The 22,695-nt window shown below is 43.4% G+C and overlaps 1 long non-coding RNA gene across 1 annotated transcript in view; it reads left to right on the top strand.

The window, feature by feature from the left end:
- LOC122560495 overlaps positions 1-18,788 on the top strand; it is a 39,349-nt gene extending 20,561 nt beyond the window's left edge. The window contains exons 2-3 of the long non-coding RNA XR_006314747.1: positions 17,742-17,907; positions 18,752-18,788. This is a non-coding gene — a long non-coding RNA (uncharacterized LOC122560495). The remainder of the gene's footprint in view (positions 1-17,741; positions 17,908-18,751) is intronic.
- The last annotated feature ends 3,907 nt before the right edge of the window (positions 18,789-22,695 follow it).

The following is a 22,695-nucleotide window of genomic DNA, read 5'->3' as shown; positions in this document are numbered from 1 at the left end:
TGCTCCTTTTGGCCAATCATTGAAATTAAATCTTCCTAATAAGATTGTTTTTGCTGCTATGCCTTCCCAATGTGATAGTTCACTGTGAATACTTGAAAGGTTTTTAATTCTGCTGAATCTCAATGGTGGAGAAAGTGAGGACTGCAGATGCTGCCTGACCTGCTACGTTTTCCAGTGCCACACTCTCGACTCTGAATCTCAATGGTGTTTTATCCTCTTTGTGACACAGCATTTCACTTCTGCAGTGTAACAGTGCTCTGTCTGTATACTGCTATACAGAAGAGATTGCTCTCATTTTGGCAGTCAAAGTGGTGGATTACCACTCATTGCAAGTGAAGTGGATGATTTCCTCCCTTTTTCTGCCTAACAAGCATTTCCTTTTTCTCTTTAATAGATTTACTGAATGAATCTAATTGTGGCTTTAAAGTCAATCCCATTTTCTTAATGGCTTTGCTGAATGAATCTTACCCCTTGCGGGTCTATCAGACGAATCACATTCCTTCAATAGAAGGCCCTCAATGGTTCCCACTGTCTGCAGCACTACTTATAAACTCATTGCTTTCCATTTTCTTTTGATTGAGTACCCAGTGACTGCAGTCTTAATACATTCTTACAGCTTTTACTGGCAATCAAATAACAGATGTTCGCTTTCTTCTGCAGCCTGAACAGTCTCTTAATTTTCTTCTACCACAGATTTTGTCTCCTAGTCTTTGAATTTGTCCTTTTTTTGTGTGTTACTTCTGGTTTTGCAAAGTTCATGAGTTTGTGACCCGATTTATGTTTCTGTGCGTCTTGATTTCTCGTCCTGTGGCTGTGATTCATGGTTTCACTCCACAGTGGGACTGGGACTTGTGGACTGAGCTGATACTTGTTTTTATTTTTTTCAAATACTAAGCTTGTTTTCCCCCTCCTTCTTCCCTTCCCTGTCAGAGATTTCAAACTTTACTTGCAGAACCTCCGATTTCAGCTCACCCACTAGAATAAGTCCAACTCCGAGACCTTTAGCATCCAATGCAGATTCGAAAGAGCGGTGCTGCAGTTCCCTGAAGTTCCTTGGTCACAAATACTGCAGTACATCTCTTCCCCGCTTTTTAAAATTGACTGCATTTCAGCCCATGCAGCATTCAGCCACAAGCTTCTCCTCTGCAAGGTCTTTGAAAGGTCAGCTCTTTTCTTCCATCCTGTTTCTCCCATGACCAGCCTTCTGAAGACTGTGTCTAAAGATTTCATTAAAGCTCACTGGAATCTGTACCTCTGCTAGCCATGTCTCGGGATGGATCCTCACCACAGTTACATGAGTGAAAGATAGATTTACTGCCACTTTCTTCCTTTTAGTTTGTGATCTCAAGGCCTTAACTAGTCTGGTAAGGGAGATGAAAACTACTTAGTTGATTAAGGAGATGAGAGTCTTGCCTTTAATACAGTATAGGTTATTACAAGTTACATGGGTGAGCTGAATGTTAGTCTCACTCCTTCAAATCTAGAGCTGCTCTGGGTCTCCAGAACATTATCTGGACCTCTGCACTAGCAGTCCAGTGAGAATACCAAGAGGCCATCGCCTCCCCTTTGGACTGGACTGCCACTGGACTTGCTCAGAAGCTAGATGAGGTGGGCCTTGAACATGATCAGCACTTGTGGCAATAATATTTTAAGAAGATAAACAGGTTGGTGATAAATAAGAGGTCATTAAATGCATCCTTGACTTCAGTTTTCACAAGGAGCTCTTAATTTATCAGGAAAAATTCAGCAGGGGCATCCAGTCATTTGCAGAAAACGCCGATTCCATAGAAGATGTCCTGCATCAGGTGCCAGAGACCTGTGGCTTTGGGTCGGTCTGTAACAAGGCAGAGCTGGAAGGCAGAGGGCACTCTCACCACCATTTCTTGATATCTCCATGGTGGTGAAAAAACAGCACTTCATCGTCAAGCCTCTCCTGTCACTAACATAGAGAGCCGGTTCTGCCACAAGAGAGGGCATTTAAAAACTATGCCACTGCAGGGAGCTTTTAGCTCCTATTCAAAATTTAAAGGCGTACTCTAAACACCGCTTCAAAATAATTAGAGAACCTTCATATTCGTCACTTTTTAAAGTGTTATGAAGGTGGAGAGGTACTGTACCTTTAAGAGAGTTGAAAAGCTAGCAAGGACAAAGCACAGAGTCTGGAACAAGGTAACAGTGTAACACTTGGTCAAAACAAATAGCAGCAACTGGGTTGCTATGAAACAAAAACAAATTTAAATTTGGCCAATCAGTTTAAATTATGGTCCAAGTTATCAAAATCCAATCAAATTTGAATATAGTATTTTGATAATATTAAAACCAATGAAATAATCCAGTGTTGTGGAGTATAAAGCCAGACATTTTGAACAGTTTGGAGAGAACTCCGAAGCCACCAACAAGTACAGACTGCTAGCAGAACAGCTCTCTGAGAGGTACCTGTCTATAAGAAGTTTGCACAGCAGAACATCGAAAAGACGACAGTGGAAAATCTGCAGAGGAAGATACAAAGAGAAGATTTTACAGCCGACTGGTTTTGAAAGTTTGATTTCTTTTTTGCAAACCTTAATCAGGATTTTTTTTCAGACTAACATTGTTGAGTGGGAGGTAAAGGAAAGGAGTTGTAAATAGTTGTTGCTTTTAATATTCTCTTTTGGACTTTAAGAATAAAGTTGTTAATTTTTATTTAAATAGTGACCTCTGGGATAATTCTTTGCCTCTCAAATTTTAACAAATTACTGCACAAGGTGAATCTTTTCTGTGTGTCGGGTTTAAGTTAACAGGGGTTTACCCCGTGTCGTAACAAAAGATAAGGTGACAGAACCTAAAGGGCATTTTTAGATCAGTAATTTAATGGCTAAGGACAAGATAAATTTTACACTGGATGCATAAGGGATGTGTCCATTGTCCAATACCTAAATCCTGCTTGAAACAGAATTTCTCCAGCCATTCACCTTTCACCTCCATGGCCCTGGGAGCATCACATTAAAGGTATAGGGCTGAATAGCCTGCATTTTTAGCTCAAGGGAAGAGAAATCACTGAAGTCCTTTTCGTCATCCACAATTAGAAACACTGCTTACCGAGTTGCAAAACCTTCACAGACTTGCACCTTACCTACAAGATGGATGAGCTGAACAATCAACATTAGATAAATTCAAAAGGAAATTTCTGAAACTATTCTGAGATGTGGTAACATGTTAACAATTAAAGTGCAGTGTCTATGATGGCAGATTAAGTATCACTGGAAACTGAAGAGAAAGGCTCTAATGGAATCCAGCTGAAATCTTTATGAATAATATATATTTGCCAGTTTGGGCAAGCAGGTTTTGGAGTTTTCTTCTATCAATTGCACCCAGAGCCTGTTCATGATAATCATTTTAGTACAAGTTATGCTCATCAACAGACATCAGCTCCCAGTCCTATAATGCATCAGAATATTTCCATCATTGTGTCAGATAACTTTAACTCCTTCTATTTCTGAAAGCTCCAAGAATTCTGTGCTCTTCAAACTCTGGCGTATTGAGAATCCTCAATTTTCTTTGTCCCACAATTGGTGGCCATGTTATGAGCCAAGTTAAAGTTTCAGGAATACCTTCCCTAAGCACCCTCCACCTAACTACCCTGATCTCCTTCACGATGCCTGTTCAAACATACCTCTTTGATCAAACACTTTATTTGGCTTAATGCCTGTGTATGTGTACTGGTGTTGGATTTTACTTGCTATCATTCCCACGAACATCTGAAGATATTTCACAGAATAAGGTGAATGGCCTCATTGGTGCCTGCACTGAATCTATCATTTGGTGCCAATCTTCTGCTTTTTACCCACATCAATGCACATCATTTTTATCCAAATAATCAACTAATGCCTTCAACTGAACCTGTCTCCACCATATTTCCAGCAGGGCATTACTTTCTACTGTGTTAAAGTTGAAATATAAATGCAAATTTGTGTTGTTGCTGTCAACCTGCCATCTTGGATTTTTCTTTATTTGCTCCAGTTAAACAGGAAGAGACCAATGTAACCATCTTCAGTCCCAACACAACATCTTGCTACTGATTCGATTCTTCTTAGTCACTGTATCAGACCGGACCTCATCATTTATAACCTCAGTGGCTTGGCCAAGGGTTATCCTATCCCATCCTCTGTATCTCCAGAACTGCCTCCATCTATGTTATAATGGAGTACTTATTTCTCCTTCAGTTTGTTACATTTACTTTTTTTTAATTGATCGTCTATCCCTAATTATTTCCTGTGCTTACAGAAACTACCAAAAGGTCTGGTCACAGTCACCAACTTAAGCTTTCGATTCAGTGTTTTATAGCCTTCTGTATCCAGGTGATTTTGATTAGTTTGTAGAGGTGTTTGAAACTAAAATGTCCTTGTTCTTTTTCCAAAACTTTGAACTGCCTCGTTTCCACAACTTGAGCAATATTAAACTCTTAGCATCTTACTGGATTCAGCTTTACCTGTTGTGATGAGAATTGTTTTCCATTATCACAGATGTAATCATTTATTTTACTGCGTAAGTTAGGATTTAAAACAACTGGATGCAGAGCTAATACCAGCTTTGATCTTTTTAGAATGTTTGTTTGTTATTCAGATGATCTTTGGGCACATTTATTATCCTTTTTAACAGTTAAAAGGGTGTGACTTTTAGCTGTTTGACGTTAGTCGTAGAGTTATACAGCACAGAAACAGACCTTTCAGTCCAACCCATCTGTGCTGACTAGATATCCCAAATCTGACATAGCCTTGTTTGCTTTTAACCCCTTCCTATTCATATACCCATCCAGATGTTTTTTTAAATGTTGTAATTGTACTTGTACCAGCCTCCACCACTTCCTCTGGCAGCTCATTGCAAACACGTACCACCATCTGCTTGAAAAAGTTGCCCTTCGGGTCTCTTTGGATTATAAATATTTTTATTGGTAAAAAGATTTTAAATTTTTACAAAATTTCAAAATCCCTACAAAATAGTATAACAATCTTATACTATAACAGCAATAACAGTAAACAAACTACTACTCTACTCTACAATCTACTGACAAGAGAGAAAAAAAGACAAAAACTACAATTCAATAAATAACTAAATTAAACCAAGTTGAATCAAAATAAATTAAATTACATTCAGTTAAGTTATCACACTCAGCACAATCCCACCAGAGCTCCCCACCACCGGGAACATCAGTTGGCAAACCCGTATTTGTTCAGAATTCTTCCTCCCAGGGGCCCCCGGCCCGTCAGACATAGCCCTCTTGACTACACAAGGCCCTGACCAATACAGCCGACAAGTCTGCATCCATATAATTCAGCAAGGGCCGCCACGTTCTATAAAACAGTTCTGTTTTCTGGTGCACCATACTCCTAAGGAAGTCCAGGTGGGATGTGCTCCATAAACTAATCTACACCGCCCCGAGAGTCCTGGGGGATTCTCTGACACCCAGCTCATTAGAATGTTCCTCCTCGCACAGAATGAAAGAATGTTAAATAGTTTCTTCCCATGCGTGTCCAAAGAAGGGAGATTTGGCAAACCCAAGGGGAGGGACTCTGGATCCACCTTGACGTCAGTTCCCAAGACTCCTTCCAAAACACTTGCTAGGACACCCCAACACCCACGCAATTTGTGGCATGACCACAAGCAATGAGTAAGAGTGCCAACATGTGTTTTATATTTGGGGCACATTGGAGACGCTCCTGTCTTAAATTTCACAAGCCGCTCCATTGCCTAGTGAGCCCTGTGGAATAGCTTCAGAATGCTTCTTATTGCAAATCAAAGTTCTCTTAAATATTCTCCCATGCCTCTGATGGGATCTCCACCTTGAGTCTAGATTCCACACAGCTGCTCAATGTCCTTCGAGACATTGCCTCCTGATAAGTGATATAGAGTGCTGACCAAGAGAGTGCCCGTGGACTGAAGCATTCTCCTCTCCATATCCGACTTATAGGGACTAACCGTCAATGTAGTCGTTTTCTGTTGCAAGTCCCTAACCTGAAAGTAATGAAAGAGGTCCCTCCTAGATAGTTTATGTTTCTGGCTCAGCTGCTCAAAAGACATCATGACCTCCCTGTCAAATAAATCTCCGAAACAGGAGACCCCTCTAGACTCCCAGAGCTTAAAGCCAGAATTCATCGACCCCAGCCCGTATCCTAACGTTCCCAATCTAGGAGTGAAAGGGGAAGGATTTTTGTAAATTGCCCTCACCTTGTAGCATCATTCTCCATGCTTTAACCATGTTCAGGACAATCAGGTTTCTGCAATGATCCATAACAGTCCTCATCTTGTCCATAAACAGAAAATTGACAAGGGGGCATTTTGTCTGGGAGGCCTCGATGTCCAACCAGATTGACCGTGGGTCCTAGCAAGCCCAGTCAGCCACATAGGATCGTAGGGAACTCAACTGATATTTCTTACAATCCGGGAAATTCACACCTCCCATCCCCTGCGGAAGCTGCAATTTGGCAAGCTTAATAAGAGGCCATCTATGATGCCAGATGACAGATCCAAGTCAACGATAAAGCCTCCGTAGTGCTTGCCTTGGCAGCATCAAAGGAAGTACTTGCATGGGATATAATAAATGAGGAAGAACATTCATTTTGACCAGAGCTATTCTACCCAACCAGGATATTGGAAGATCCTCCCAGCGCCGAAGGTCCTGCCTTATCTTCTCTAGCAACTGGACAAAGTTAACTTTATATAATTGTATGAAGGCTGAGGTGATAAAAATGTCTAAATACAAGAAACCTCCCTGTGACCACCTGAAAGGGAAACAGGTTCCATCCCCAATATTGGGTATTCTAATAAGGTCCCCCACAGACATGGCCTCTGACTTCATGAAAATGATTTTATACCCTCAAAATGTACCAAATAGATTAATCATTTGTATTAAACTGGGCACCGATATCATCGGATCAGTTAAAAAGAGAAGAACATCATCCTCATTAGGATGATCTTATGCCTGCCTGACCCTACCTCCAGGGAAATTATATTCAGGTCCCTCCGGATGGCCTCTGCCTGAGCTCAATCACCAATGGAAATAGTAGCAGTGAGAGAGGGCACCCTTGGTGGCTGCCTCTACCGATACTAAAATTGTCAGACCGTATACCATTAGTGAGGACCGCCACTTTCGGGTCACTATATAACACTGCCACCCGCCTGGCAAAACCCCCTCCAAACCGCTCCAGTACACAAAAGACATACAGCCACTTCACCCGATCAAACATTTTCTCTGCATCCAGGGAGACTACCAAGCTTGGAATCGAACCTTGCATACCTGAACCATGTTTAATATTCTTCTAATATTATTAGTAGATCTACGATCCTTAATAAAACCTATCTGGTCCTCTCATTTCTCCTCTGGAATTGAGCTCTATTGTCCATGATTGAACCAACTCATCTCCATGAGATCTGGAGTTGAGTGACCCTGGCAAAACCCAAACTGGGTGTCACTGATCAGGTTATTGCTGAGCAGATGCTGTTTGATAGCACTGTTGATGACACCTTCCATCACTTTACTGATGATGGAGAGTAGACTGTTTGGGCGGCAATTGGCCCGGTTGGATTTGTCCTGGTTTTTGTGTACAGGACATACCTGGCCAATTTTCCACATTGTCAGGTAGATGCCAGCATTGTAACTGTACTGGAAGAGCTTGGCTAGGGGAGTGGCAAGTTCTGGAGCACACGTCTTCAGTACTTTTGCCGGAATATTATCAGGGCCCATTGCCTTTGCAGTATCCAGTGCCACCAGCCATTTATGATATCACATGGAGTGAATCGAATTGGCTGGAGACTGGTATCTGTGATGCTGGGGACCACCAGAGGAGTCCAAGATGGATCATCCACTCAGCACTTCTGACTGAAGATTGTTGCGAATGCATCAGCCTTATCTTTTACACTGATGTGCTGGGCTCCTCCATCATAGAGGATGGGGATATTTGTGAAGCCTCCTCACCCAGTGAGTTGTTTAATTGTCCATCACCATTCATGGCTGGATGTGCAGATCTAGATCTGATCGAATTGTTGGGGATCATTTAGCTCTGTCTACCACTTGCTGTTTATTGCGTTTGGCATGTATGTAGTCCTGTGTTAGCTTCACCAGGTTGACACCTCATTTTTGAGTACGCTAGAGTTTTTTTTATTGAATTCAAATTCCACCATCTGCTGTGGTGGGATTTGAACCCAGGACCCACCACATTATTCTGGGGAAATAGTCGAGGCCGTTGACTCCCCTTTAGCCTATTTGCTGCCAGTGCTGAGTGATAAGCACTGCATAGGAAGGGTTCAGAGGAATATGGGCCAAATACTGGCAAATGAGACCAGAATAATTTAGGATATCTGGTCAGAATGGACAAGTTGGACTGAAGGGTCTTTTTCCATGCTATACATCTCTGTGACTGTATGATATAGGTGTGATAGAAATGAGTTCAAGGTATTTTGACAGTTTAGCAACATTTGTGTAATGATTTATATGACATGACACCTCTAATCTGACTTAAAATAAGTTGGACTCTTGCTGTAACATCACTTGCAGTTTTAAGTTCTTTGAAGGAGGAACTTTCTGAGGAAGGGTCACAGGAACTGAAACGATAACTCTGATTTCTCTTCACGGATGCTGCCACACCTGCTGAGCTTTTTCGCCAAATTGTTTTATTTTGCTTTTGGTCACGTGAATGTGTTGGCTACAGTGAGGGTACATCAAAGGCACAACAGACACAGAAGAGGAGCTAAGACCTTTGCCTGTCCGCAGTGCAGAAAAATCAACCACCAGTTCCTGAGAATGTGCAGGAAGAGAATAATCGATGTGATCACGAACATGTTCTATATCATGTTTCAGTGCAGGGAAGCATTTAGCTGCTTCAACAATGCTCTGCAACAAGACCTGAGGCACTAATGGTGAAGATGCTGCAATGCCTTATCAGTGGCGAGTGTGTGATGGTGGAAAAGCACAGCAGGTCAGGGAGCAACCAAGAAGCAGGACGGAGGTGGAGCGGAGGGAAGGAGGACAGGTCAAGAGGGCAGTACCAAGTTGGAGGCTTTGGACTGGGATAAGGTGGGGGAAAGGCCAATGAGGAAACAAGTGAAATTCACGTTGATCCCTGTGGTTGCAGTGTCCCAAGGCGGAATATGAAGCATTCTTCAACCAGGCGTTGAGTGAGTAGGGTTTGGCGATGGAGCAGGCCCAGGTCATTGGTGGAGTTGGAGGTGGAGTTAAAGTGTTCAGCCACAGGGCGGTGGGGTTGGTTGGTACAGATGTCCCAGAGATGTTCTCTAAAATGATCCGCAAGTTGGCGTCCTGTCTCCCCGACGTAGAGGAGACTAATCAGGTGCAATGGACACAGTAGCTGACATGTGTGGAAGTACAGGTAAATCTGTCGGATGTGGAAGGATCCTTTGGGGCTTTGGATGGAGGTGAGGGGGTAGATGTGGGCACAGGTTTTGCACTTCTTGCATCAGCAGGGGAAGGTGCTGGGAATGGGGTGTGGGCTGGTGGGAAGCATGGATCTGACAAGGGAGTCACAGAGGGAATGGTCTCTCCAAAATGCAGATAGGGGTGGGGAGGGAAATATACCCCTAGTGGTGGGATCTGTTTGTAGTGGTGGAGGTGGTGGAGGATGATGCGATGCATCCGGAAGTTGGTGGGGTGGAAGGTGAGGACCAGGGGTGTTCTGTCCTTGTTGCAATTGGAGGGGTTCAGGTGCAGGAACTGGAGGAGATGCACTGGAGGGTATTGTCAACCACTTGGGAGGAGAAATTGCAGTCTTTGAGGAAAGAGGCCATTTGGGATGTTCTGTGGTGGAATCGGTTATCCTGGGAGTAGATGCGGTGGAAGAATTGGGAATAAGGGATGGCATTTTTATAGGAGGCAGGGTGGGAGATGATGTACTGGCTAGCGCAGTAACCCGTGGTGGGTGGGTGGACGTTCATGTGTGCGTCATTTCAGTTAGGTACTAGTGATGTGTGAAACATCCAGACTGTATCGACAGCACACAATCCCCAGATCCTTGAAACTAAGAGACCTCTCATTAACTCAATCATACCCCTGCAAAGGTCAGAGCCATGCCCATTACATTTCATATGGTTGCTGATTAACTGAGTGTTTACAACTGATGAAACCTATTTTCCAACAACAAATCTGCTTCACAATGTACTGATTGAATGTCATGAGCATTTACCCATGCAAAGGGTGCGAATTTGAATCACTGGGGATGTGTTATTGATGGGACTTGCCTTCAAGAACACAATGGGTGTTGAGAATTATCCACAGAAGTGCAGTGGATGACACCATGCCAAAAGCAACAACGCTGCACAGATGCCAGGGGAATTGGGAGAAGCTGATATGATTGTAATGTTTAAGAGACATTTAGATGAGCATATGAACAGGCAGGGAATAGAAGGAACATGTGTAGGCAGATATAATGTGCTGAAGGACCTGTTCTTTGTAATTCTATAACACATCACACAAATAAACATTCTGAATTGCACTGGAGCAACCTGTGTTAAATACCATCGGCAGTATAACAGTGAAAGAAATGACAGATGATGAAAATACCAGATCAAAAACAGATGGTGAGGGGCTAGGTGGAGGAGGGAGGGCCTCTACCTCCTTCACTAGCTCCCCCATACCCATGAGATAATGTCCACTCAGACGTTCACTCACAGCAGCACATGAATTCAGTTCTGCGCTGAGACTGGGTGGCACAATGGCTCAGTGATTAGCACTGCTGCCTCACAGCATGAGGGACCCAGGTTCAAACCTACCCTGATGCAGCTGTATGGAGTTTGCCACAAAAAGACACGACCCTCTCTCCCTCATAGCCCTACACATGGATGAAAAAAACCCACCATCTCGACTGGGACAACACATCTATCCTGGGATAGGCTAAGCAAAGACATGTCAGAGAATTCCTAGAGGCCTGGCACTCCAACCACAACGCCATAAATAAACACATAGATCTAGATGCCATCTATCAACCCCTCAGAAAATGAACAGGAAATGACATCACCACAAACCCCAGGAACCCCATCCAGGAGAAAGATATAAATAGAAAGCAGGAGACAACAGCTTCGCTTCACTTGGAGGTCGCCACTGATGATGTTACCTAGCCAGGTAATGAAACGTCTGGATATCAAACCTACAGCTCAGCAAGCAAACCTACATCCTAGAGTAACTCTCCCTGTGACACGGGATCTGAGATAGGACGATGTTAAGGATGGGTAACTGTTGTAATTTGGTTCTCTGACAGCAATCCCTTTACAAACATGCAGTTACATCTGCAATGAAGTGTGTTTGGAGATTTGTTTGCTTTCTCTCCGATGGTGGGCACAGTGGTGGTGGTAGTGGGTGGTTGATGGTCCTAGTTGGTAGTATTTGACCTAGTACATGACTGGGCTCTGGCAACAGGAATCCAAGGAGGTCCTGCAGTGGTGAATACATCTGCCTCTGGTGAGGGGAAAAAGCACGAATCAGGTGCCATTGAAGCATAGTGCACAGCTAACAAGATGAACAGTGCAGGTCTCATGGGGAAACCCTCACGAAACTCAACAAAATTCACACTTTTTCCAATCTCTGGTAAAATTCAGCTTTATGAAAAGTTTCTGTTGTTAACCCAGAATGATAATAATTCATCTGAAAGTGCTTTTTCAATTCCATTCACCACTATGATGGTATAAATCCCTTCATGTTGAGTGGATATGTTTTGAGTTTTGCTACTGTGAAACGTGAGGTGACAATGGTTCAGATGCATGAATGCTTACAACTCAACGTAGTGTTAGATATTAATAAAGCTTTTATGCAAACAGTTGAAACACTGTCGACATGAAAGAGCCATATATGAATTGTGGATCCAATGCATTCATGCAGGCAAAGCAGCCACTGCCACAATTCCAACGATCGCTTCCATTATCTCGCCTCAGTGCAATGGATCAATGTCAGGAACAAACGAGATTCGGGAAGCGTTTACCTGCTCCTTTTCTGTGGTGGGTTTCTAACAATAGGATTTTACAGAAATTAGCGAGACTAGCCCCAGTCAGCCTCAAACTGAAGGTGCAATGATTGAATGAACCACTGGAGTGCAGCATTAGCTCCTTTTAAATGATGTTCAATCTTAGAAGCACTACTATACATCTGCCTGATTCTATACAATTTGCAAAGATTAGGTTTCACAGCATGAAATGTAATCCATTAATGCCCACTTTTCAGCCTGCTTCATGTTTTTCCATTAAGCTCTCTGCTGCATTGACTACAGGACTGCCATTGTAGAGTTCCAAAGTGTGCACAAATTGCAAGGTTTGACAGTTGAACACAGAACTAAATAACTATTTTCAATCAAAGTCATTACAAAACACTTTAAGGATAATGTGAGATCAAGTGGGGAGATGATCATTGTACCCAAACATAAAGGCACTGGCTGAGTGCGCAGACCTGGACACCCCAGCTTGGAAGCAGTATTGCCGAGTCAAACTCGACAGGGCCAGCCTCTGAGATTCTAAGTTCTCTGCAGTTGAGAAATAAGGAAACAATCAAGATTTATCTCTCTGACTGCTGTCCAATGACTTCTGCTGGGAAATGCATGCAGAGGCATCAAATGAATCGTGCTCCATTGCAATGTTATCTGCATTTCAGAGTCACAGATTGCCTACAGTGTGGAAGCAGGGTCTACTGCATGGCTCTCCAACTACCACCACTGCAACATGTTCGTAACATGCTTAAGCTTTCACCTGACACATAACAAATTCCCTCTTTCTCTTACACCGACTGTCTCTCAAACAGCTCAGCCCCTCATCCTATCAGGGCGAAAGTCAGGACTGGAGATATTGGAGATCAGAGTCAGGATTAGAGTGGTGCTGGAAAAGCACAGCAGGTCAGGCAGCATCCGAGAAGCAGGAAAATCAATGTATAGGGCAAGAGCCCTTCATGCTGATGAAGGGCTTTTGCCTGAAGCACAATTTTCCTGCTCCTCGGATGCTGACTGACCTGCTGTGCTTTTCTAGCACCATTTTAATCTTGACCCTCATCCCATCAGCCCCTTCTTCACCCTTGAAGAAGCCACAGATCCCTCAGAGGATACATCAGCAAGGCTGCTTCCTGCAACAGCTCTGACACGAACACCTCGATGGGTTTTTTTTAGATTAGATTACAGTGTGGAAACAGGCCCTTCGGCCCAACAAGTCCACACCGACCCGCCGAAGCGCAACCCACCCATACCCCTACATTTACCCCTTACCTAACACTACGAGCAATACAGCATGGCCAATTCACCTGACCTGCACATCTTTTGGACTGTGGGAGGAAACCGGAGCACCCGGAGGAAACCCACGCAGACATGGGGAGAACGTGCAAACTCCACACAGTCAGTCGCCTGAGGCGGGAATTGAACCCAGGTCTCCGGTGCTGTGAGGCAGCAGTGCTAACCACTGGGTTCTCTGTCTAGATTACACACAGCAGCACATGACTGGCCTGTCTTTATTGCTGGGCAAGGGAAAAACCATCCCACGTCACTGGCATTCAGAGGACTGTCAGAGATTAGGCATCTGCTCATCCCCAAACAAGTGATGATCCCATGGTGGTCGGCCATTGATACGTTTATTCAAGTATGCAGATGCAGCCACAGTAACAGAAGGAAGGTTCATCCAGAACATTCAATAAACTGGATCAAAGAGTGGAGGACTCCAACAATATTATCAGTAGAGGTAGATAATAGCCTAGTGGTATTATTGCTCGATTATTAATACAGAGACCTTGGTAATGTCCTGGAGACCTGAGTTCAACTCCTGCCATGGCAGATGTTGGAATCTGAATTCAATAATAATCTAGAAAGGGGAGTTTAATGATGACCATGACACTTGATTGCCAGGAAAACCTGTTTGGTTTATAAATGTTCTTTAGAGAAGAAAATCTGCCATTCTTACCTCGTCTGGTCTACATGACTGCAGACCCACAGCAATATGGTTGACTTTTAACTGCATTCTGGGTAATAAATGTTGGTTCAGCCAGAGATGCCGTCATCCCATGAATGAATAATTTTTAAAAAGTTCCAGGCTAGCTCTCACTGTCTCCATGGTTAGGATGGCAGGTACCTTAGAAAGCCAGGTCCAGGAGAACACACAGTGGCTGTTGGAAATGTACACAAATCTGCCATTCATGACTTCAGGCACTGGTGCTTAGCATTAATGGCAAGGCATGAAGGAGGATGAGTGAACTTAACCTCACTCCAGGTGTCTGAGGCAAGGGAATGCCAGGAGGCACCCATCTAGAGGAGGAACCAGAGATAGACCCCAGCAATCTCTTTTCAGGTACAGCGAAGGTTCCTCCAGGATCCTCCACATCCACCTTGACATTGGATCCCTAACCCTGTCTAAATTGCAGGTGAAGAGGGTGTGTCTGCATATGGACACACTTATTGTGGTTGGATAGAGGACCCACAAACTCCCCCAGATTCATCTACCCAAACCTTCCTTGTCAAGAGACTCCACTATCGAGCAGGTTCCTTCCATCCCAGCTGCAAAGTCTGGGGACTGTACCTAGACACAGGAAGACAGCAATAAGCTGAGCACACTTCGGTTACACAGGTAGCACATCTTTGTATCTATCATGTGTAAAAATACATGTGCACTTTCAATCAATACCCGTCCGATTGATTGGATGTAGAGATGCGGGTGTTAGACTGGGGTGAAAATGTCAGAGGTCACATGATACTAGCGACTCAGCCAAATGTTGCCTACCTCAGGAAAGGGTAGCCCAAGGCGTGGTATATTGGCGAGACCATGGAGGCTCTATGACAACGGATGAGTGGACACTATGCAACCCCTGCCAGGTAGGAGTGTTCCCACCCTCCCAATGGAGAGCCATGTTACATACCCACGAGGATGTTCTTAACCTTGATCTTGGGTTCATAGCGCACTACATACAACCCAGCCTCACCGCTCTGCATTTGCAAAATCTTCATTACTATTCAATTTTGCCCTGATATGATCACTCCATCTTAGTTTGTACAGTTTTGGATTACTTGTTACTTTGGTTAGGTCCTCCTAATGTGACTGTGATACCTATCATGTTGTTCCAGCCATTTGGTTTGTCCCTAGCACCACCTTATTTTTGATATTTTGTAATTATCTCTCAGCTTTGATGGGATCCTAGGCCATCCCTTCACTTCCTCTTCAGCTGTTGACACTTTACTCAAACTGTCTGACACTTTTGATCACCTGCAAAGACTTGTAGACACTCCACTCACACTGTTTATATTTATGTTTTAACACTCTTAATTACCTGAGTTATTTTACCATTATTTCTCTGCATAAACGTTCTGTGTCTGTGTGTTTCCCTCCATTTCACCTGACAAAGGAGCAATGCTCCAAAACTTTGAGATTTCAAATAACCCTGTTGGTCTGTGAGTTGGCATTACAATATGGTAGTGAAACCTTCTGCTAATTAATGTAAACACCCAGAAAAACTCACCTCACCTCATAATCTGTTAATATGAGTGACAGAGAACTCCCCAAATTCCACTAAAAGAAATCAACATCAATTTATTCTTTAACTCTAAAAGTGAACATTAAACGACAACTATTCCTAAAACTTTAAGCCCTCCTTTCTCTTAACTGCTTATTGCCTGCCTCCAACTTTACAACAAAATACTGTTCCAATAAGGCACTGACATCAACTTAGTTTCAAAACCACACAGCGTTTGTCTCTTCAGTGTCTTTCTTCTTCTGGGTGAACATCTCCCGAGGTCATCTTCTTTTTTGTAATTGTGAAGATGTTTCATATGAAAAGGTACCTTTGACAGAGAGAATGTTTCAATGTCTCTTGGGCCTCTCTCTCTCTCTCTGGATGTAGTTACTCTGTCTGATTTTCAAAATGCCTGCCTTTTTTATATCCCCAACAGAGAATCATCTCATTGGTTCGATGTTGGCAAAACCCCAATAAATTCAAATGCGACTGGATTTTACTATCGTGGGGCAAAATGTAAAATGGTTGGTTAAATTTGAATTGTTGTCAAAACAGCAACCAACTCAGGTATGTACTTCACAGCGAAATGTTACATATTTTCCATTTTCCAGTACACTCAGACTGCCCTTGTAAGCTCTCTGTGCAGAACAGCATTCACTCTCTCAAAAGTACAGTACACGCCTTCAACTTCATAACACTGGTGTTGTGTGACATCTGACTTCATCTGATTTACTGTGATTATAGCTGTCAGACCAGGCTCACAGTCTATCATGTCAGATAGAATCAGCTTCTTATACATCTCAAAGAGGATAAAAGCTATATTGGCTAGGCATTACACACCTCCTTGAAGCATCCTAGAGAGCAACAGATTTCACCAACTCTTCAACCTTGTGCTGACAAGTGCAGTCAAAGGCTAGCACTTTGGTGAGGAAATTACAATTTAAAGGCACCATTTTGTAATTGCACTTTGCTTCCAGCCATGTTCCACACGTATGGCCACTTTGTATATGTGCAAGAAAATGTGATTGTTCATGAGTGCATGCTTATCTCAGGTTAGAAGTTGACTCTGTGAATGTGTCTTATATTGAAGCACACTCTTGACTGAAGATGGGTGATGGCTAATGCTCCATTAACATCCAAACTCTGCCTCACACAAACAGGTTCATCCCATCCCCACAGACAGAACAAACCTCCTGTTGCCTGGTGGAATTAGGGAAAATTATGCACTACATAGAAAGGATTAGATTACTTATAGTGTGGAAACAGGCCCTTCGGCCCAACAAGTCCACACCAACCCGCCGAAGCGCAACCCACCCATTCCCCTACATTTACTCCTTTACCTAACACTACGGACAATTTAGCAAGGCCAATTCACCTAACCTGCACATGTTTAGACTGTGGGAGGAAACCGGAGCACCCGGAGGAAACCCACGCAGACACGGGGAGAACGTGCAAACTCCACACAGTCAGTCGCCTGAGTCGGAAATTGAACCCGGGTCTCTGGCGCTGTGAGGCAGCAGTGCTAACCACTGCGCCACAGTGCCGCCCGTGTGAGATTAGTTGACAGTGAGATGTAAATGCTTGGAAATAAGGTGTTTGCTGCTTACTAGCAAGATACTCATTGAGCCACTGAAATTTTAAGTTGAAAATCAAACTCATTTTTGTCTTGACATTGAAAAAAAATCAGATTCTCATTCTCACTAAGTTTTCCCAATTTTTTTACCGTTACCCACTTTACTCAGGAGCTGGGGAAAATTCTGTGCTGTATCCATCTCTCTCCATGGATGCTGTCGGATTGTTTCTTGTGTTTTATTGTTTTTTTTCATTTTCTGATTTCCACCATTTGCAGTGTTTGGTTTTTGTCTTAGGATGAAGTTTATTTGACCGGATAGTAAGAGTGAGAACAACCTAGCCTCCCATAGTGCAGCTTTCATGAAAGAAACAGAAAAGCTTTTAAATAGCACATGTTGTTTTTAACATTAGAATCTTAAATCATTCCATGAACATCTGGGTTGCTTAGCATTGCCAAGATGATTGGACATTTTGTAGACTGAGTTTTGTTGCTGTACAGCCAGGAACAATGGAACGACAAATATTCTAGAGAAAATGTACCCCTCTGTCTGTAATCAGAGAATGGTATTTGTTGCTGAACACATCCCTTCCCGGCTATCATACATACAACACACACTCAGCTCTTGAAACCTTGGAAATTTCATTGCTTAATTCTGCATAATTTGTACCAGCGTAGTTTGCTTCTTTCTGTCCACTAATGTTAATGTTCTTCATGATACAGGAGACATGCTGAGGGTTTGCTCCAGAATTCACAAGACTTGAAGGCCTCCTCATTTACTGCTCCACATTCTGTGGCCAGTTGTGCTTTGCTATCTGGGCCTTGTACAGATGCCAGTGGAAGATTCAGCAGCAATACTGTCTCGGAGAGAAAGACAAGCACAAAACATGTAAGGCAACCTTCCAGACAAACATTTGCAACAGGGAATGCTCAGAGGTTTCAAAGTTATAATTCATTTAGTCTCAGCATAGGAAGTTACAAGGGAATCTCGTGAGAGTTATCAGCAATGGTGAGCAGTGCAGTCATATTCCATTATGTACACATTCAAATAAAGTCATGACTCAGATTTACAGCACGGAAATAGACCCTTTGGTCCAATTCGTCCATGCTGACCAGATGTCCTAACCTAATCTTGTCCCATTTGCCAGCATTTGGCCCATATCCCTCTAAACCCTTCCTATTCATATATCTATCCAGATGACTTTTAAATGTTGTAATTGTACCAGCTGCCACCACTCCCTCTGGTGGCTTATTCCATACATGCACCACCCTTTGCATGAAAATATAGCTTTTTTTTGATAGCTTTTTTTAAGTGTGGAAACAAGCCATTTTGACCCAACAAGTCCACACCAACCCTCCGAAAATAACCCAAACAGACCCATTCACCTACCCTATTACTCTACATTTATCCTGAACAAATGCACCTAACCTACACATCCCTGAACACTATTATGCCCATTAGGCCCTTTTTAAAAATTTTCCCCTCTCACTCTAAACCTATGTCTTCTAATTCTGGACTTCTCCAACCCAGGGAAAAGACCTTGTCTATTTACCCTATCCATGCCCCTCATGATTTTATAAACCTCTATAAGGTCACCCCTCAGCCTCCGACGCTCCAGGGAAAACAACCCCAGCTTATTCAGCCTCTACCTATAGACAAATCCTCTGACCCTGGTAACATCCTTGCCAATCTTTTCTGAACCTTTTCAAGTTTCACAACATCCTTCCAACAGGAGGGAGACCAGAACTGCATGCAATATTCCAAAAGTGGCCTAACCAATCTGGAGAGAAGGAGGAAGAGAGGTGACATGATCGAGGTATGCAAGGTAATGAGAGGCATGGATAGAGTCAATAGCCAGAGACTATTGCCCAGGGCAGGATTGACTGGCATTGGGGGGGTCATAATTTTAAAGTGTTAGGAGATAGGTGTAGAGGAGACGTCAGAGGTAGGTTCTTTACACAGAGAGTTGTGAATGCATGGAATGCGTAGCCAGCTGTGGTGGTGGAAGCAAAGTCATCAGGGACCTTTAAGCGACTGCTGGACATGCACATGGACAGCAATGGATTAGTGGGTGCGTAGGTTAGGTTATTTTATTTTAGATTAGGAATAATTCTTGGCACATCATCATAGGCCGACGGGCCTGTTCTGTGCCGTATGTTTCAATGTTCTATGTTCTAATGTTCTGTACAGTGGCAACATGACCACCCAACTCTTCCACTCAATGCTTTGGTATGCTTTCCTTTATTGGTCAAGCATCTTCTTCACTGTCCTATCTACCTGTGACTCCACTTTCAAGGAACTATGAACTTGCACTCCAAGGCGTCTTTGCTCAGCAACACCCTTGAGATTGTATAATTGCAGTTTACAATATGAAATAATTACAATCAGTAAATATGGCACACAGACAAACCAACTTAAATTTATGTACTACCTTTAGTGTCAATGGAAAAGCATCATAGTTTTTCCTCAATTGAATGTGGACAACAGCAGTGAGGCCAGCAAAGGGTGTCCTTCTTCATTTGCCATGGAGACTTAGGCAATGGTTTGAGATATTGAGAATTTGCAAATCATTTACGAAAATACCTTTTTTGAAAAATAAAATCAACCTGCCCAAGGAAGTAATTACACACCTCTAGAGCAGGTGAGATTTGAAACCATGCCTCATAAGTTAGTATTACAGGAACTGCTATTGGTTTTATCAGCAGATTTTTGATCTGTACAACAGATCCAACCCTTAATTTATGCTCATAGGATATTTGTTTCATGCTTCTTTGCTTTCTCTCTGTATCCACCTCTCCAGATTTGACTATGTTATGAGATGGGCCAATGGAAGGTATATGGAGCTAGGCCACAGATCAGTCATGATCTCGTTGAATGGTGGAACAGGCTTAAAGAATAGAATAGAATATAGAATATCCTTTGCTGTCATATGTACTACAATACAGAAGCACAGGAACACACCGAAATGTTTTTATAATGGTTGCCTCTAATGACGCCATCTTAGGTACAAATACACAGGTACAAATCTTGAGTACAAAAAGGGCTGAATGACCCACTTCTGTTCCTACATTGTTTCAATGTCCTAGGAATGAAAAATTGAAATGGTTATTTTTCTCATTATGCCTCTGACCAAGCAATGTTCTACCAGAGAATTTTAGATCTTCTTTGCAAATTGATGCTTCAGATTATTACAAGCATTTTAAAAGATAGAAGTAACTCTTCTCTAAGAAGCTTCTGGGAGCCAGGATGAAAATAGGAAATGCTGATGTCTTTGTTGTGGGCACTTTCATTTATTTAAAAATTCATTCACAGGATATGAAAGTGTTTGGCTAGGCCAGCGTTCATAGCCCATCCCTACTTGCCCAGAGGGCATTTAAAGGTCAACCACATTGTTGTGGGCGTGGAGTCACATGTCAGCCAGACCAGGTAAGGATGGGGGCAGTTTCCTTCCCTGAAGGACATTAGTGAACCAGATGGATTTTCCCTGATGATCGACACTAGATTCATGGTCATCATTAGACTTTTAATTCCAGGTATTTATTTGAATCCAAACTCCAACATCTGCCGTGGCATATTCAGTGAATAGTCAAGTATTTCTTTATATGAAAGCTCCTCGCTCTGGTGGAACTATACACATTATTTTAGAAAATATCTACATTCCTTTTTTTTTCAGTTTATTGTCACTTCCTGAGACATTTAAGCAGAACTAGATTCGTGTGGGGCTGGAAAAGCACAGCAGGTCCAGCCACTACCCCCTCCTAACCACATGGTACCCCAGGTACAATGGTAGGATAAGGTCATCCTCCACGATAATGTAAATGTAAATACCCTAATCCTGGGGAATTGTTATGCAAATGATTTCCTGACTCTGTGATTCCCCAAGACGATTGTAGGTGTGATATGTCCTAGCTTCGGGCCAGCCCTGTAAACGAGTTCTGGCTCCGCTATGTCCCCAGACAATGTAGGTATGATATGCATCAGTATCGGGGAATGATCACACAAATGAATTTGATTGGTTGGGGGATGGCTATGAAAGCATTTCTGAATGGAAGGGACTGAATGAGAGTTTAATTTGATAATAGTAGGAGAGTGGCAATAAATTGCTGCCCAAATGCACTGGGAGTCATCCACATTCCTGCATGAATGTCACCCCTCCCCCACTTCCAGAACGTTCAGCTTCTGGAGAGGGACAGTACAGTTTAACTCTTAACAGTACGTGAATAGTACAAGTTAATCTTTTAACATTACATTCCATCGTTTTATCATTCCATGATAACGCCCCCAGCAGCTCATTGATAAGGATCCCGCGGCCAGTGTTTAAGTGAGTGAGACGCAGCATACAATGAGCTGGAAATGTGTTGCTGGAAAAGCGCAGCAGGTCAGGCAGCATCCAGGGAACAGGAGAATCGACGTTTCGGGCATAAGCCCTTCTTCAGGCTTATGCCCGAAACGTCGATTCTCCTGTTCCCTGCATGCTGCCTGACCTGCTGCGCTTTTCCAGCAACACATTTCCAGCTCTGATCTCCAGGATCTGCAGCCCTCACTTTCTCCTCAAAGATTGCAGCATACAATGAGTAAGACAGCAAAACATCGTAGCAAATGAAGCAAATAGGATCCCCCTACAGCCACCCTAGCCAGTCTTCTACATTGAGGGCCCTGTCTAAAATGATCTAATTGGTGCTGAATGGACTGAATGGTGTGTGGCATGTTGTATGATTTATCCGTAAAGGGGGTAATGCATTTATTTCCCATAATTGTACAGACGCCACCTTGTTGGGCCAATAAATAGTCAACACACTTTCTGCTCTGTTGTGCGTAGAGCCTTAGTTCTGTCAATTCACGATTAACTGTATTTAGTCCCTTATGGTACCTTTGCTGAGAATGGTCAACCCACAAATGAGGTAATTTCTGTTCTTTGCAGTGATCATCCCCACCGATTCTCCTAGGGACAGCAACCCCTGGAACCTGTAGCCCAGAAAGGATCCCAGAGTTACTGGGTCCCTCCAATCCGCACTGAATCTTTCACTAACTGCTCAGGCTACTATCCTGTGGTGGGTAGGAGCGTTTTGTGGACACGGGACAGTGAGTGCTCCTACTGTCCCTACAGCGACCAGGACGGGGAGAGTCGGGGTGGCCACTGTGACGGTCCCGTTGAGGAGGAACACAAACCTGCTTTTAGCCCGATAGCACCTAACTGCTTTGTGGCTGTCAGCCGCGAGCTGCATATCCTGCCAGCTGCTGTCCTCGCTGGAGCATCCCCCGAATCGATCAGCCGGTAATCAGGAAAAGGGTATGACCAAAAGGCCAAACTCGCATTGGTACCATAGCAATGCCCACAAATGAACTGCCATCCTGCAGTAACGTTTAAGCACCTTTATTTGTCACAGGTGCAGGTGAACATTCCATGGCTGACCTGGCAAAGCCTGTGGGTACATTGTTTCTGGGCACAAGAGGCATTCATGGGGACCAAGGCATAGGCACAAATGCACCCCCAAAGCGAGAAGCAAAGCAGATAGCTTGTGGGGTGGTGGGATGCAGTACCTTCTCTCCCCTGGGCTCTCGCGTTGTTTGGGGACTGGATTTTATCTGAATTTATCAGTTCTATGTACTGACACGAAGCCATCTTTCTAAGCCGCCTGCTCTGGCTGACACGGGGGCGTCTGAGATATATATCTT

This window comes from Chiloscyllium plagiosum, chromosome 21, assembly GCF_004010195.1.
Source record: "Chiloscyllium plagiosum isolate BGI_BamShark_2017 chromosome 21, ASM401019v2, whole genome shotgun sequence".
Lineage (NCBI taxonomy): Eukaryota > Metazoa > Chordata > Chondrichthyes > Orectolobiformes > Hemiscylliidae > Chiloscyllium > Chiloscyllium plagiosum.
This window is presented reverse-complemented; position numbering and strand designations above follow the sequence as displayed.